This window comes from Pleurodeles waltl, chromosome 6 (genome assembly GCF_031143425.1).
Source record: "Pleurodeles waltl isolate 20211129_DDA chromosome 6, aPleWal1.hap1.20221129, whole genome shotgun sequence".
Classification (NCBI taxonomy): domain Eukaryota; kingdom Metazoa; phylum Chordata; class Amphibia; order Caudata; family Salamandridae; genus Pleurodeles; species Pleurodeles waltl.
Genome location: NC_090445.1, coordinates 1,027,507,441 through 1,027,522,789, shown reverse-complemented (window position 1 = coordinate 1,027,522,789; position 15,349 = coordinate 1,027,507,441).

Below are 15,349 nucleotides of genomic sequence, written 5' to 3'. Positions count from 1 at the left end.
CACCTCTGAATTTGTGGGTACCTGTACTAGCATATGATTTACAGAGTATTTTTCAAAATGTCTTCATTCCTACAGACAGGCTTATTGCTGAAAGGCACAAATGCAGTGAAATTAATTGGTGATAACAAATATATTACTATTCTGTGCTTCCACATGTCTTCTAATAAAAATGGTACCTCACTTCTGCAAGTAGGCCAAGTGTCTCTGACAGGAAATGGCCCAAAATGCAACATGGATAAATCACATTTTTCCACTCAAAACAGACCTGTTTTTTGCAAAGTAGGTAGTTGTAGGTTTTGGGCTCTAGCTCAGCCAGAACCTAGAGAAACCTAGCAAAACTACACTTTGGAAACTGGACAGCTGGGGAATCCAAGATGGGGAGATTTGTGTGGTTCTCACCAGGTTGTTTTACCCAGAATCCTTTGCAAACTCAAACCTTGACTAAACAAACACATTTTCCTCACATTTCTGTGATGAAAAGTTCTAGAATCTGTGTGGAGTTACAAATTTCCTTCATCCCAGCATTTCCCTAAGTCTTCAGATAAAAATGGCACCTCAGTTGTGTGAGTATGCCTAGAGCCTTTGATAGGAAACAGCTAGAAAGGCAACATGGATACATCACATTATTCACTCAAAACGGACCAGTTTTGTGCAAAGTGGATAGTTGTGAATTTTTGGCCATAGCTCAGCTGGAACATAGAGAAAACTGGAAAACCTTATGTTTTTAAAAACTAGACACCTAGGGGAATCCAGAATGTGGTGATGTTTGACTCCCACCAGAATGTTTTTGCCCATAATCCCTTGCAAACTTCTAACTTTGATTACAAAAACACCTTTGCCTAATTTTTCTGTAATGTAAAGTTCTGGAATATGCAGGGAGCCACAAACTTCCTTCCATCAAAAATTCCACAAAGTCTTTGATAAAAATTGTACCTCGCTTATATGTTAGGCCTAGTACCCACGACAGGAAACAATCCAAAACATAGGATGGATACATCACATTTTTCCAATCAAAACCAACCCATTTTTTGCAAAGTGAGTAGCTTTGGATTTTGGGTTTTAACTCAGCTGGCACCTAGGGAAACCTAGCAAACCTGTAAATTTTTGACAACTAGACACCTAGGGGAATCCAGGAATGAGTGACTTGTGTGGATCCCTTGAGGGTTTATTTACCCACAATGCCCTGCAATCCTCAAACTTTACCTGAAATCTCACGTTTTCCGTACATTCCTGTGATGGAAACTTTTGGAATCCACAAAATTCCTACTACCCAGCCTTGCTTGACCTGTGTCAATAAAAACACTGCCCCACTCGTGTGTCTGGGCCTAGTGCCCACAAAGGAAACAAATCTAACCAAGGACAAAAGAAGCCCCAGTATGGGGACTTCTATTGACCTCTATCGGATCTGTTCCTGTCGCTGGCAGTAGGCCCAACTACACAAGTGGCACAGCATTTATATCTGCACAAGTGGGGCAATGCTGGGTGGTAGGACTATTCCTGCAGATTCCATCACAGAAGTATAGGGAAAATGCATAATGTCATGCAAAGTTTGAGGTTTACAGGGCACTGCAGGTAAGAAAACCTCATGGGATTCACAGAAGGTACACCACCATGGAATGCCCTCATTGCCTACTTTTAAAAAATGTCTGTGGTTGGTAGGTTTCTCTGGGTGGCTGCCGAGCATGGCTCCAAATCCTGCAGCTACCCCTATTGCTGATCTCTCCATATATCACTTTATGGACTTCTGTATCAAGTTCTCTTGGCCCAACCACACAAGTGAGGTACCATTTTTATCAGGAGACTTGGGGTAATGCTGTGTGGTAGGAACTGTATGGCTCCTTACAGATTTCAGATGTTTTTCTCGCAGAAATATGGAGAAAATGTGTTTTTAATCAACATTTGAGGTTTGCAGTGCATTGTGGGTAGTAAAATTGTGTGGGACGCATGCATCGCACACCACCCTGGACTCCCCCAGCTGTCTAGTCTTCAGAACTGTCTCGGTCTTGTAGGCTTTTCCAGGTGGCAGCCTAGCCATGGCTAAAAAGTGCTGCCATCCTCCAGAGGAGTCCTCTTCACCGATCAGGTTAAAGCACACATTCACATGGTTATAAAACGATGCAGTTGGCCTTTTCCCTGATTCAGGCTGCAGAGCTTTAAGCTATTACTAGAGGTTCCTTTAGCCTGGCACAGGTCTTTGCTGTTTAAGGCTGAAGTCCCTTGAACATGTACTAAGGGTCCCTTGAGTCAGACACAAATGCTTGCTCTACAATGCTGAAGTACCTTAAGTCAAGAATTGAGGTTCCTGAATTAGACAACCGTCTTTGCTGTTGCAGCTTACAGAAGTGTAAGTGATTGCTAGAGATCTAAAGTCAGACACAAATGATTGCTTTACCAGTACTTAAGACCTTCCCAACAGGGTCGTGAGTCAAACATAAATGCTTAACTAAGACACCTACATTACTATTACCCACAGCTAAAGGTCTCTTGACTCAGCCACCAATGTTTGTTGTACCAGGTTGCACTACATTAAATCATTACTAGAGATCCTAGAGGCTTCCACCAGTGCAACCCACATCATGCACAGACCAATGCCCTAGAATTTCTCCTTTTACTGAAAGTGGAAAGGAACAATGACAAAAAAATCACTCTTATTTTTATTTTAAGCAGGCAGATCATAGAATTTCACAAGTCTAAAGTTGTTTTGTTTGTTTTCTATGGCCTATGTATATATCTCACTGATGGGTTATGATGATGAAAGTCAATATGTAGACTCTGAGTACATCTCCATTATATTATCGAAAAAATCACTCTATTATTGATTAGTAGAATAAATCATGTGCATGTTCGTAAGCCGTGTGTTTGGCTTTTGAAACAGTTCTTCATCTGTTCTCTTGAAGTGGAAGTTTCCAGCCACTAGTGCAGCAAAAACTGTGAGCTAGCCTGACTGGGAAACAATGAAAAGAAAGTGAACTTGGGTAAGAGGGTAAGCAGTTTGGAGTGAGACGAGAAGAAAATGACAAGGGGAGACTGATTTGGGAGAGCAATGCACAAATTCCATAAAAAATGTGGCTGGGGTAGGAAGGCATGGCTGACAAGCTCTGTGGAATAAGGGCGCAGCAGGAGCAAGGGCAGCATCCCTTCAGGAAGGATGAGAGGAAAGTAATCAGATGGACGAGGAGAACGACGAACGAGCAAGGAAAGAGTGAGGCTCAGCAGCTGGAGAGTTCAGTAAAAAGGGAGGGGGAGCAATGCCTGTGGGGAGAGAGCTACACAAGACAATATGTGAGGAAAATGAGGGAGGGCCATCCAATCACATGCAACACTAAATGTCAAATGCTATATAAATGTGATAAAGGAAAAGTGATTCCCTAATGTCAGGTAAAAGTACATAACTCATCCTATCAAAATGTAGTGGAAGCTAAATATTCCTGAGGTTGGACAAACACAAGGATATGGACAAAAGCTGTTGAATCATAATAAAAGAGAAGAAATAGACAAGAAAGCTACTGAATCGTAAGGGGCAGACCCTAATTTCATGCTATGTTTACATGAAAACATTGGCAGCCATAAGCCTGCAAAAAGAGCTTTAGCTATTCTTAGCAAAACCTAATCAGTGTGGCATAGAAATTGTTGATCTCGTTGATAGATAATTTGTGCACATGTATGATTTTAACTTTAGCTGTAATTAAGGCGCTCACACTGAAAAAAAAAAATGTAATCACCAGCAACACAATACTATTTTGATGATAATTAGCGATCGTCAGTCAGTCAAACTTTAGATATGTAGCCAATATTTAAATGTTCAAATGATGGAACATGTACAGATGCTGCAGCAGAAATTAATGTTTATTTTGTCAACATTATGGGGGTCATTCTGACCCCGGCGGTCAAGGACCGCCGGGGCCAGGGTTGGCGGGAGCACCGCCAACAGGCTGGCGGTGCCCCGCAGGGCATTCTGACTGCTGCGGTTTGGCCGTGGTCAGAAATGGAAAACCGGCGGCTGCGCCGCCATGGGGATTCTGACACCCCATACCGCCATCCTGTTCCTGGCGGTTCTCCCGCCAGGAACAGGATGGCAGTATGGGGTGTCGTGGGGCCCCCGCAAGAGGGCCCCACAAAGAATTTCAGTGTCTGCTGAGCAGACACTGAAATTCGCGACGGGTGCAACTGCACCAGTCGCACATCCTCCACTCCGCCGGCTCCATTCGGAGCCGGCATCCTCATGGAGGGTTGTTTCCCAATGGGCTGGCGGGCGGCCTTTTGGCGGTCGCCCGCCAGCCCAGTGGGAAACCCAGAATCACTGCGGCGGTCTCCTGACCGCGGAGCGGTGTTCTGGAGGGGGGAACTCTGGCGGGCGGCCTCCGCTGCCCGCCAGAGTTAGAATCACCCCCTAAGTCAACTGCAGTGTGTATTTGAATTGCACGATCTGCAATGTACATTTTTTTCACAAAAATATTACATAAACGTTTGCTTTTGATAACCATGCCAGTTCAATGCAAATGTAAATTGAATGTTCTTTGAACTTTTTAATTCAGGAGATGGGGTGAAATCTATGGTGACTGGTGAAATTAGGAAGTGAAAGGGGGCGGCTTAAACTGAAACCATGAATTTGTTGGTGCGAGCAAGCAAGCATAACTATCTTAATGGGGCCTGTCTGGTTTCTCCCCATAGGAACATTTGTATCATATGGTGAAAAATGTTGAATTTGTCGCCAAATTTCTTTAAAAAAAATGACAAAAAGCAATAGCTTTACAGTGGTTTCCAATGGAACGTTCACAATATTTGAGAAAAATCCTGAAGTACCACACAGACCAGATTTCTTCCAGCAGTAGGCACCAGATGAAAGGGAGCAGGATCGGCACCCAAAATATCATAAGAGTGAACATTGTGAGCCACCTCATCTCTTTCTAGTTGGCGTGCACTGATTCTCTCATGAAAGAAAATGTTCTTCCAAGAATGCTGGCCTAGGGATCTTTAAGAACATTTTAGGGAAACAAAAACACCTCGTACCACTTCAAGGCTGGTTGCAATGTCCCGGTCTAGCCTTGTTATTGCCTGAACATTTGAGTCCATCCTCCTGACACTCCCATTTACAAAGATAGGACCTACCTGTAGGAGGCTGGCTTGGCTTGTAGTGGGTACCAAGGGGTACCAGGTCCAGTTATCCCTTATTAGTGTAGAAGAGGTGTTTCTAGCAGCTTAGGCTGATAGAAGGTAGCTATAGCAGAGCAGCTTAGGCTGAACTAGGAGACATGCAAAGCTCCTACTATACCACTGGTGTCATATGCACAATATCATAAGAAAACATAATACACAGATATACTAAAAATAAAGGTACTTTATTTTTATGACAATATGCCAAAAGTATCTCAGTGAGTACCCTCAGTATGAGGATGCCAAATATACACAAGATATATGTACACAATACCAAAATTATGCAGTAATAGCAAAAGGAAGTAATGCAAGCAATGTAAAGTTACAGTAGATTGAAATAGGAGCACATAGGTATAGGGGCAACACAAACCATATACTCCAAAAGTGGAATGCGAACCACGAATGGACCCCAAACCTATGTGAGCTTGTAGCGGGTCGCTGGGACTGTAAGAAAACAGTGAGGGTTAGAAAAAGAGCCCACCCCAAGACCCTGCAAGGTAGGTGTAAAGTGCACCTACAACCCCCAGAGAGCACAGAAGTCGTGATAGGGGGATTCTGCAAGGAAAATCAACACCAGCAAAGCAACAACCGCAGATTTCCAGACCTGAGTACCTGTGAAACAAGGGGACCAAGTCCAAGAGTCACGACAGTGTCGAGAGTGGGCAGATGCCCAGGAAATGCCAGCTGAGGGTGCAAAGGAGCTGCCACCGGATGGAAGAAGCTTGGTGTTTTGCAAGAACGAAGAAGACTAGGAACTTCCCCTTTGGAGGATCGATGTCCCACGTCGTGAAGAAGCTTGCAGAGGTGTTCCCACGCAGAAAGACTGCAAATAAGCCTTGCTAGCTGCAAGGGTTGCGGTTAGGGTTTTTGGATGCTGCTGTGGCCCAGGAGGGACCAGGATGTCGCCACTTGAATGAGGAGACAGAGGAGGCACCCAGCAAGTCAGGGAGCCCTCACAGAAGCAGGCAGCACCCACAGAAGTACTGGAACAGGCACTTGGAAGAGGAGTGAACCGGAGTCCACCCGAAGTCAGAAAAGGGAGTCCCACGATGCCGGAGGACAACTCAGAAGGTTGTGCACTGCAGGTTAGAGTGTCGGGGACCCAGGCTTGGCTGTGCACGAAGGAAGTCCTGGAAGAGTGCACAGGAACCGGAGCAGCTGCAAATCATGCAGTACCCAGCAATGCAGTCTAGCGTGGGGAGGCAAGGACTTACCTCCACCAAACTTGGACTGAAGAGTCACTGGACTGTGGGAGTCACTTGGACAGAGTTGCTGAGTTCCAGTGACCACGCCCGTTGTGCTGAGAGGGGACCCAGAGGACCGGTGATGCAGTCTTTTGTTGCCTGCCGTTGCAGGGGGAAGATTCCGTTGACCCACGGGAGATTTCTTCAGAGCTCCTGGTGCAAGAAGGAGGCAGGCTACCCCCAGAGCATGCACCACCAGGAAACAGTCGAGAAAGCCGGCAGGATGAAGCGGTACAAGGTTGCAGTAGTCGTCTTTGCTACTTTGTTGCAGTTTTGCAAGCGTCCTGAGCAGTCAGCGGTCGATCCTTTGGCAGAAGGTGAAGAGGGAGATGCAGAGGAACTCTGATGAGCTCTTGCATTCGGTATCTGAAGAATTCCCCAAAGCAGAGACCCTAAATAGCCAGAAAAGGAGGTTTGGCTACCTAGGAAGGAGGATAGGCTAGTAAGAAAGGTAAGAGCCTATCAGAAGGAGTCTCTGACATCACCTGCTGGCCCTGGCCACTTAGAGCAGTCCAGTGTGCCAGCACACCTCTAAATCCAAGATGGCAGAGGTCTGGGGCACACTGGAGGAGCTCTGGGCACCTCCCCTGGGAGGTGCAGGTCAGGGGAGTGGTCACTCCCCTTTCCTTTGTCCAGTTTCGCGTCAGAGCAGGGCTGGGGGATCCCTGAACCGGTGTAGACTGGCTTATGCAGAGATGGGCACCATCTGTGCCCATCAAAGCATTTCCAGAGGCTGGGGGAGGCTACTCCTCCCCAGCCCTGACACCTTTTTCCAAATAAGAGGGTGTAACATCCTCTCTCTGAGGAAGTCCTTTGTTCTGCCTTCCTGGGCCAGGCCTGGCTGGACCCCAGGAGGGCAGAAACCTGTCTGAGGGGTTTGCAGCAGCAGCAGCTGCAGTGAAACCCCGGGAAAGGCAGTTTGGCAGTACCCGGGTCTGTGCTAGAGACTCTGGGGATCATGGAATTGTCTCCCCAATGCCAAAATGGCATTGGGGTGACAATTCCATGATCTTAGACATGTTACATGGCCATGTTCGGAGTTACCATTGTGACGCTATACATAGGTAGTGACCTATGTATAGTGCACGCGTGAAATGGTGTCCCCGCACTCACAAAGTCCGGGGAATTTGCCCTGAACAATGTGGGGGCACCTTGGCTAGTGCCAGGGTGCCCACACACTAAGTAACTTTGCACCCAACCTTCACCAGGTGAAGGTTAGACATATAGGTGACTTATAAGTTTCTTAAGTGCAGTGGTAAATGGCTGTGAAATAACGTGGATGTTATTTCACTCAGGCTGCAGTGGCAGGCCTGTGTAAGAATTGTCAGAGCTCCCTATGGGTGACAAAAGAAATGCTGCAGCCCATAGGGATCTCCTGGAACCCCAATACCATGTGTACCTTAGTACCATATACTAGGGAATTATAAGGGTGTTCCAGTATGCCAATGTGAATTGGTGAAATTGGTCACTAGCCTGTTAGTGACAATTTGGAAAGCAGAGAGAGCATAACCACTGAGGTTCTGGTTAGCAGAGCCTCAGTGAGACAGTTAGTCATCACACAGGGAACACATAAAGGGCACACTTATGAGCACTGGGGCCCTGGCTGGCAGGGTCCCAGTGACACATACACTAAAACAACATATATACAGTGAAATATGGGGGTAACATGCCAGGCAAGATGGTACTTTCCTACACTACCTTCTTAGTTCATCTAGTTAGAAGGTGGACGTGTGCCAGGCCTTACCAGCCAGGATAGTCGTGGGCTAGTGTTTACATTTAATAATGCCTAGAACACTGGCCTACCAATTATTAAATAAAGATACTTTGTTCCATGTATAATTTTTCTCCAAGTCCAGACATTTGTTGATGGCACAGACATGATATACTTCTTTATCCCGAGTCTGGGGTAGTTGGGAGAGTTGGGCTATACAACCCAGACCCATCAAAAAAGACATGTTTTTGAAGAAGCCTTAAAGATGCCTAAAGGCTGTATCTGCAGTTGTAACCCAAGGAAAGACTGTGGCTGGGTACACAGGGGATATATATTGGGTTACAACTTCTTGATTTCATAATGCTCAAAGCTGATTGACACATGTGGAGCTGGGCAAGTGACAGTCTTATGTAGCTTACATAAAGCTGTACATATACTGTCTGCGTAGCAGCCTTTCTTACAGAAGGCCTGTACTTTGAATCTCAGCTACCTCATTTGGCCAAATTGTTTGCTTCAGGGCAAATAACATTGTCTTCTTACACATCAGTTCCCATATTGTATTATGGGTGCCATGTGGCAACTCAACTGTGCTCCTTAAAAGCAAATACCCTATACTGAAGATATTACTGTCAAGAAGTAAGCATATGTCAATGAAACATTAACATGTTTAAGGATAAAGCTGTCAGGACACCTGTCTGGGTTGTTTTCACAGGAATAGGCATTGAACTTTTGTGTCTTTTAAACTTTCTTTAAGCATAACACATTCCACCATAGTGGTTCCTAAATGCAACACGATTTGATAGTGTCTGTTTTTAATATTTTGATGTTCCTCAAGATTTATTGGGCATTTATTTTCATGAATGAGGTTTTATTTTTGTGTTAGTTTGCAAAGAAGCAGTCAGTTTCTTTGTTTTGAGGATGTAACTATATATATATATATTTTTCTCATTTACAATTCTGCTATATAAAAAAAATTTCTGGTCCAATCTTTTGTGCACTTGGGGATAGCGCCGCACATTTACTTTCACACATTTATTTGCTGAAAAGGTCAATGGATATCTTCTTAGTTGGCATAAGTATTACTTAACATTATGCACACCTTCTCTTAGATGTATTAGCCCCTCCCATTGGTTTTGGTCTCTCTGTTGTTTCACAGTATTCTGTCCATATGCATCTATCCAGTGCCACATTTGTTCAGGACATGCGCACACTTTTTTTCCTGTGAATTTTCAAACCTCATAATGTGTCACATGTCATCATTTCTGAAACGATAGCCAATATGATGCGACATTCAGAGGTCAATAATTTCACATTTTTAAATATTTGTTTGGACTTAAAAGACATCATGCAAGACCAAAAAACCAAGGCTGATTGGTATTATTTGGTGTAGAAATGTGGCATTATACTGTTTATTTCATACGCTTGTAAGACTCCCTGACTTCATTCAATGGGGCCCTTATGCTAGTTAGCTTGCAACTTCCACAGCATTAGTTACAGTAACTCAGGTTTAATGTTTGTCACCTTTATCATAAATACTACAGTTCGTTTTGGCATTGTTCTTAAGGTAACAACTAAGGGCCTGATTAACAAAGTTAAACCTACACTTTTGTGTACATTTGCTGTTTTGTAGGTGTTTGCAAACTACAAGTTTGATTTTACTAATAGTAATTTTACGACAGAAGAGGCCTCAACACTCTTGGTGGAGATTCCACCCAAAAAAAACACAAGCCTGTCCTATCTTTTTATGTGCAGAGATCTCCACCCTGACTGCAGACTTCCAAGTGTAAAATTGCTGTTAATAAAATTAAACTCATAGTTTGTGAGTACTAAAAAAAAGGAAGCACAAAGGTGTAAATTTACCTTTGTGAACCAGGGCCTTTAGGTCAAATTCAAAGAGCATGTGGATGATAACTGTATTATGCAGGGTTATGCTAATATTGGGCTAATCTTTGGTTCCCTTAGAGCATGTTGAAAAATCAAATATAGACTGAATGGGGTGAGGTTGAAACCTCATCCCAGATTTTGGGGCATATGGGTACTTTTACTAAGTTTTCTTCACTGTGCAAGCATTACTTGTGCTATTATTTCACTTCTGAACTGGCAGAACTTGAAATACGTGTAGAAAAGTGAATATAGGGTTTTTCTGCAGGTAATGTTTGTAGATGCCAAGTGGTGTCATGTCATGTGACACCATCAGCCATTCTTGGATTTTAGGCCAACAACACTTTGCATGATTGTTTTTTTAGCCTATTTTTGCCAAGGTAAAAGCAAGACTACATGACCCTGAGTGCAACATGGTTTAGGATGTACTGCGAATACATGGTGCAGGAATCTATTTGAGGTGGACGGTGTAGTGCATTTTTTCCTTTCCATTACTGCCAGGAAATAGTTGGCGATGAGGGTAGACAAGATATAATGACTCATCACACCCTCGGAGAAAACTCTCAGAGTATTTGGGTCATCACTTTTCCAGAAACAGACTCCTTCTTTGGGAGTTTGTGAAAAACAAAGGGCCATATTTATACTTTTTGACGCAAAACTGCGCTAACGCAGTTTAGCGTCAAAAAATTTAGCGCCGTCTAACGCCATTCTGAAGCGCCATGCGGGCGCCGTATTTATTGAATGGCGTTAGCCGGCGCTACCAGACCGGCGCTGCCTGGTGTGCGTGGAAAAAAACCACGTACACCAGACAGCGCCAGCGTAGGGGGAAAATGGCGTATGGGCGTCTTAAAATGGGGCAAGTCAGGTTGAGGCAAAAAAATCGTCTTAACCCGACTTGCGCCATTTTTTAACGACGCCCATCCCCCATCAACATGACTCCTATCATTGTAAAGATAGGAGTCATGCCCCCTTGCCCAATGGCCATGCCCAGGGGACTTCTGTCCCCTGGGCATGGTCATTGGGCATAGTGGCATGTAGGGGGGCACAAATCAGGCCCCCCTATGCCACAAAAAAAAAAAAAAATACTTACCTGAACTTACCTTAATGTCCATGGGATGGGTCCCTCCGTCCTTGGGTGTCCTCCTGGTGTGGGCAAGGGTGGCAGGGGGGTCCCTGGGGGCAGGGGAGGGCACTCTGGGCTCATTTTGAGCCCACTTGTCCCTTAACGCCATGCCTGACCCAGGCGTTAAAAAGCGGCGCAAATGCGCCGTTTTTGGCCACGCCCACTCCCGGGCGTCATTTTTGCCCGGGAGTATAAATACCACGTAAAGGCCTGGGAGTCATTTTTTAAGACGGGAACGCCTCCCTTGCATATCATTAACGCAAGGAAGGGGTTCACGCTAAAAAATGACGCACACTCCGGGCACTTTGGCGCCCGAAGCGTCTAACGCCATAGTATAAATATGGCGTTAGTTTGCGTTAGTTTAGCGTCGAATTTGCGTCGAAAAAAACGACGCAAATTCGGCGCAACCAGAGTATAAATATGGCCCAAAATATTTTAGAATGTTTGGTGGATGTCTATCAAAACCGACAAAGGTCATCCACTAAACTTTTTGCACATTGAAAGGATTTCTGTGATAACAGTTTCCTTCAATATACAGATATGTACGCTTCAAAATGCTGCGCCTACCACTGAGAACTATAAAGAGGAGAGAAATATCTAGTCCTTGTTACATCTTCTTCCTAGACGTGATGCATTCTATCACACATAGAAAGAGTAAATTGCCACTTAGGATTGTTTTTTTTTTCAGGAAGGTTTTCCTCCCTGAACAAAAACTATCCTCGCTGTAATGCAGGCACCCTTGTAGCATGGCACAAAGGTGTTTGTATTGGTGCTGGGCAGAACAGTGTGCCAGTGTTTGGAGACTGCAGAAAGGCGTGACACCTTATCAGCATTTCTGCTCTTTTCCCAAACAAAACAGCTAATTGCCTGGCTTCATTGTATGAAATATAAGTAAATCTTCCCCTAATGTTTGGCACAAGGGATCTTCACTTTTTCTCCCTGATATGGGTCAGTCATCAAATAGACTGCTGCCTGCAGCCTGCTCTGCTCCTCCCATGCCCAGTCATCTTAAATTACACTATTAAGAATTTAACTCTGATATCATTGGTTGAAATTCTAAGCGGAGATGGATTGCACGCTTTGTTCTAGCATCAAAGTACCAGCACTTTCACCAGTATTTGTCTTTGTGGTTGCTGCTCTGGGCCAGTTTAGCACCACTTTACTTTCCTGCCAATGCACACCCACTTCTCCGTCTAGCAATATCAGCACACACGATGAGCATGAAGAAAGCTGTTACACTTGGGGCCATATTTACAAGAAATGATGTAGCGCTGCATTTCCTCAGTGTTGTGTCACAATAACATGTACTTTGGTATGGCAGAATCCTATGCCATGAATGCATCATATTTACAATATGGCACCATAAGGAAATCTGATGCAGGGCTGACTTGATGCATTTAAAGTGACACTAATCGACCCTGCGTCACTTTTGAGTGCAGAATACATCAAAAGAGTAAGAAAATAATGCTTTGTGTGAAAATAATCGTATCAGAAAATAATGCAAATAATGGCACACTTCCCAGAAGGCAGCAATGGAGCAGGCAGCAGAAGCAAGGACAACAACCCCAGCACCAGCCAGGATTTCCAGACAGATTCCCAGGGAAAGAGCAAGTGCAAGTTCAGTGAAGAGGGGAATGACATCTGAATCACTGAGGTGACAGAGCACCAACATCAGCTATTTTTCACCCCAAAAGTGCCATTGAGAGGAAAGAGGCCATTTGGCAGTCAATAGTGAGAATGTCAGCAGTGTGGGTCAAGCGAAAAGAACCATCACGACCACAAAAAGTGCTGGCATGATTATAAGCACCGGACAAAGGAGAAACTGGCCAACAACCTGGAGGGAGCAATGCAGACCGGGAGAGGGAGCCCTGCACCACAGGAGAAGCTGGATGCTTTGGAGGAGCTATCATCCCAGACAAGTTGGTGGCTTGAGTCCCAGGACACAACACTGCAGCACATGAGGAACACCCACAGACACAGGGTAAATATTAACAAGGGGCAACATGGGCAAAAAGGTCATGTTTTGCAACACAGCTAGCTATGTCCCAGTACTCCACTGTACTGTCAGCAGTGCAAAGGGCAGGAATCTGTATCATGTCCCATTAAATGGCACAGAAATATCAGGCACACTGCCCAGTTACATGTAGCACAGCTCTGTCAGGCTCCATCATGTATATTCATTACATGTCTTCAGTACAGCACCAGTCCTGGTTCTACCTTGAATACTGGCATGTGCAGTGGAATGTACAACGTGGGTTACCAGAACTACAAGTCCCACAAGACAAAGTAAAAAACATGGGTGTCCAATAACAAAGGAAGTAGTGCAGGGTAGCGCTGCTAGTCAGTGTGCTCTGCTGCCCTGCACCACATGGAAAAGGGAGGAATGGGCTGTACCTACAAGATAACGTGCATTTCTGTCCTCTCCCCTGCACTGGCGCACACTGGGCTTCCCAGTGCCAAGACAAGCATCCGTGCACCATGTTCCAAGGATACCTGCATTGCAGACAGGACTGTCACTGTGCAGGAAGGGTTACCATCCTGCAAAAAAACAATCATGTCAGGCTTTATCCCCTTACTATGTGTGCTGCATACAAAAAGTATAAAACAAGGATTAAAAAACATTACTTCTTGTTACAGCTCTCCTGGTGAGGTGTAAGAATTTGTCACTTTCCCCAGTTCACTGATCCTTGTAAATCAGGACATGCAGCAAAACCCATGGGTTTTGCATTTGAAAACCCACCACAATGCCCATGGTATGCCACCCTGATGCAGTGTAAGGCAACACAGCAACTTACGCTGCCTTGCCTCACTCGATATCTACAAAGCCAGTAAAAACCAAGCAAATGGACATTGTGTGGCCTTAAAAATATGGATCTGCAGCATGCTCTGCTGGTGTGTCACAAAAAGCGACGTACCAGCCATAGAAGCTGCATGAAAATATGCCCCATGGACTAGAAAAACACATCATGTGTGGACACCTGAACCCTATACAACCTGACAGTGACAATGCAGGCCACCTTGCACCATGTTCCCACTGTCTTACATTGGCCCATAAACACAAATATGCATGTTAAGGAAACCAAGGGCATGTGTTTGACAGAGGAGAAACAGCTCACCTGGGGTGGGGGGAATCAGGTGGGGGCATGTGAATTATCAACACATAGGAACACACCAAGAGCCACATGTATATTAACTGCCATGACACTACATAGCACACAGCTGTCCTGATATGCGTGGTGAGACCAATCAGGTGTCAGCTGCCATGGTAGGGACCACCAGAACTCACCCCATGAACTAAATCTGACTGGGTAAGGGTTAATATCAGTGATGCACATCAGAGGACCACGTGTGTTGAAACCAAAGCTGATGTGTTGCCCTGGTGGACCCATGGTTGGGTGTCACATTGTAAGTGCTGGCTGAGAAGGTTGACCTCCCACTGTGTCTGAAAAGTGAGGCATTACATAGCTAGGGGGGTGAGAATTAATATGTGTACTGCAGGGTAGCCAGACCAATTCACATTCACTGCTGTGTCTGACAGTGCCACAGGTGTATTGCAGCTAGAAAGGGATGTCAGAGAATAGAGAGCCCATTGGGGGTACAACAACCTAGATGTGATGTGGTCCTGGTTCAAGATGTAACATGTGGCAGGAGGGGGTCTGAAGGGAAATTGTCTCACCGTGCTACATATGTCTCAGTAGGAGGATCTGAAATAGGGATCTGTCAAGCTATAGTAAGAACTAGTCTGCCACCACAAAGGGCAGGAGTCAGCAATGGTTGGAGACCGAGGTGGATGTGCCCTCTGCCCATTCATGCTGCAAACCTGGGTAGATACATGTCACCAATTCCAGCACTACTACTGTTAGACCTGGAATCCTTGGCATGGCCTTCCCTGTCTTTCTTGCCTCTGCTTCCCATGTTTTGACTGTGTGCTGGACTCTGTTTTTGCTGTTTTTGGTGCTCTGGGCACTTTACCACTGCTGACCAGTGCTAAAGTACAAGTGCTCCCTGTGTAAATTGTATGTGCAATTGGCTTTCCCCTGATTGGCATATTTGATTTACTAGTAAGTCCCTAGTAAAGTGCACTAGAGGTGCCCAGGGCCTGTAAATCAAATGCTACTAGTGGGCCTGCAGCACTAGTCGTACCATCCACATGAGTTGCCTTGTAAACATGGCAAATTTGTAGAACACTTTTGGAATCAAGAGGAACCTCTACCAAGGAGAAGAGCTGAAGAGCTG